The 3528-nt window shown below is 30.0% G+C and overlaps 1 pseudogene; it reads left to right on the forward strand.

The window, feature by feature from the left end:
* The first annotated feature begins 1550 nt into the window (after positions 1-1550).
* Positions 1551-2862, forward strand: LOC128249529 (chemotactile receptor for terpenes 1 pseudogene; annotated as a pseudogene).
* The last annotated feature ends 666 nt before the right edge of the window (positions 2863-3528 follow it).

A 3528-nucleotide genomic window follows, 5' to 3' on the forward strand; every position in this document is an offset into this window, starting at 1 on the left:
CAGCATTGGTGCAGACCTATGAAAGAAGCAATTAAAAGAATAAAATAATATACTCACAAATAAACCTACGTTTATGTGTGTATACATATATGTGTATGTGTGTGTGTGTGAGTGTGTGCATGAATGTATGTATCTATGCATGTATGTATGTATTGAGATTGTTTTTATATAGTTATGTATAAGTCACATAGGCATTATTTGTCTATATTTATATATGCGTATGTATTTGAGCATAATCCCCTTCGATTGCTACTCCGTCCGACGATTTGTCTATAGCATATCTTTCATGACTAAAATATACTTTTAAATTAACTTACGGAATAAGAAGGAAAATGCCTTTGAACTGGTTGGGGCTGATGACAGAAGCCAATCGAATTATGGTAATAAATAATAAAACTAAACTGTCTTTTCCCTTTTAGTCGAAATTCTAGAATTGGCCCCTCCTATGTAAGCCTGTAGACCCTTGTATAATAGAAGTGTCTTCCTATTTATGCGAAATAACCAATTTTTTGTTATATTCATTCGTCCGATTAAACATCAGTAGCCTACGTTTAATATATATATTACAATATGGACACGGCTACGTCATTTTCTCATCCATTTTCTCATCTTTTTATTATTATTATCATTATTATTATTATTATTATTATTATTATTATTATTATTATTATTATTATTATTATTATTATTATTATTATTATTATTATTATATAAAGAGTGGATAATATAGCATAAAATTTATTCACGCACAAGCATTCGAAAAGGTTAAAATATCATTGGCATGAAAACGTCTGAGGAAATGTAAGGTGTTACATATTTGTAAATTTGTGTCCGTTCGATCATTGAACTCTCATGGGTTTCCAAAAGGGTTGCCATCGTTATTCTTATTCGTGTTGAGGTAACCGTTTGTGAAATCATATTTTATTTACAAACATAGATTTATATAAGCTCCTTCACTACTTATTTCTTTCAGATTGCTGAGCAACCTACTCACCATGTAAATTTTTGCCACCAAAAAAAAAACACTTTAATTTCTTCGTGAGTATATTGTTTTGAAACTGGAATTATAATACCAGATATATATTGGGATTTGTAAATAAGAAACTCTGACTTCACTAAAACTTTGAAGGGAATATATTATACAAATGAATGAATTAAACATACTTGACTATACAAGTGACAATCTAATTTAACATTTTCAACTTTGTTTAAATGATTAAATTGTTCGGGGTAACATTTTCCATAAAGGTATTTTACAAATAACAATGTATTTTAAAAAGAAATGGAGAGCATTTTGCGAAACCTCATTATTTGTATACTGCTTGTAAAGTGGGAGTTGTGCCTTGATATATTCTGGTAAAGTATTGGGAAAACGAAAAAAGCTTTATGCTCTATGTTTCTTATTTTGTTATAACAATAATAAAATGTACAACAGTTATTTACAGTTCAACAGAACTATTACAAAATTGACACAAATCAATATTTACTAGGAATTATTATCTCAAACACTAGAATATACAAATATTTAACTCTTAAGAATATTACAGAAAATGAAACTCATGAAATATTTGGTTTTTAGCTTGAGTTCAATGATATTGATAGTAAATTCCAACCCAACGCATGAGGATGAAGAACGATTGAAAAAAACCTTGCTTTTGAATTATAGAAAAGATATAAGACCTGTTACTAATTTGCTTACATCTGTCGACATAAATGCTTCTTTGATTCTTCACACACTGTATGACTTGGATTTCGTAAATAACTTACTGAAGGCTCGTTATGTGATTATGCCACGGTGGACTGATGAATATCTGACCTGGAATCCATTGGAATATAACAACATTACACACATATATATACCAAGAGATCTAATTTGGACGCCATCTCTGTTAATGTGCAATTCAGTGAATGAGCAAGATGATAGCAATATCAATCGCGAAGTATACGTTCACTATAATGGAACAGTGGAGCTGTGGTCTCTTAAGTACATAGAAACCTATTGCCAAGTGAACGCTTATACGTATCCATTTGATGACCAGAAATGTAAAATACAAATGTGTGTTGGTTTACATTCTCCTGACGAAACACGATTAAAAACAATCTGTTACTGGAATATGAAATTTACAGAAAGCTACAAGTGGGATATTCATTTCTCTGGTAAGGCAAATGGCATAAACAGTCAAAGCTCTCATGCATCAGTGGTAATGCAGTTACGACGTAAACTCACCGTAGGAATCATAGCTAAGTTGATTCCGACAGTAATGATGACTATTTTAACTGTTTTTGTTTTTCTTCTGCCTCCTGAGTCAGGGGAGAAAGTTTCTCTAGCAATGACAATATTTTTAACAAACATCGTATATCTTGTTCAACTCGATAAGAATACACCAAAAAATTCGAAATATCCTTCACTTCTCATGTTATATTTAATGTTATTGTCAATGTTAAGTGGCATCGTCACACTTGGATCTGTGGTTATAAGTAAATTATATGTTAATCAGCAATCTCAAAAAAAAGAATCGAGCCCAACAGACGGAAAGAAAAACAAATCTCAAACTAATGATGTTAGAGATATTTCAACAATTTCAACGGCACAGTCCGAAACTGTCATTAAAGATGAACTCCAAGGTCAGGAAAAGAGAAACTATATTTCCAACCACGTACGACTGGATGCTATATTTTTAAAAACTGGAATTGTAATATCGCTTATAATGTCAATTGTGTTTGCAATTTTGGTATTTCAGCCACTGGAATAATAAGTTCAGCGTAATTTATTTCTCGCTATTTCTTTGCAAAATATATTCATTCTATTTTTTGAAAATCAATTTATATTTCCTTAGACATTCTACGTTTACTAAGACGGCGTGCTCGAAACGTTTTAAATCTTTCTCTGTACTTCTAAAATCTACAAGTCTATCGATATCCTCTTTCATTGCTAGTAGTGAAGAGAATTATTGTTTTTATAAAACAGCTTCAGATTTGAATTATAAATATGCCAGCGTACAAATCTCTATTAAAGTGTCATAATTGTAGTTTTGTACAACAATTCCTTAAAGCATGAAAATGACAATTCTAATCAATGATATTTATGAGTCACCTAATGAAGATAATGAGTCCATTACAAGAAATTAAAGTGTATGGGACAGAAAGAAGATATACAAAGATTTAATGAACTCATGTTCTGTATATAAAATTGAAAATGTGAGTATAGATGAGATTTTTACGAATTTTACGTGTTGTTTTGAGATTTCGTCTTATATCATTTTATATATTTTCTTTCTTTTATATATACGGAACAAAGCATAATATATATGAAACATCTGTATATATTTCTATGAATTATTCCGTTTTGATGAATTTTTATGAGTAAGCGTAGACATAATTTCCATAACTCGTGTATATATACATACAAATGTATGATATGAAACAATGTGATTGCCTTATTTTAATATAGCTATGAATATATATATAAACTTCAATGACCTAGTGATTTTTGGAGTAGCACTTACAATACTAAAATTAATGTTACAT

The sequence above is a fragment of the Octopus bimaculoides genome, chromosome 15, assembly GCF_046866305.1.
Source record: "Octopus bimaculoides isolate indiv1 chromosome 15, ASM4686630v1, whole genome shotgun sequence".
Classification (NCBI taxonomy): domain Eukaryota; kingdom Metazoa; phylum Mollusca; class Cephalopoda; order Octopoda; family Octopodidae; genus Octopus; species Octopus bimaculoides.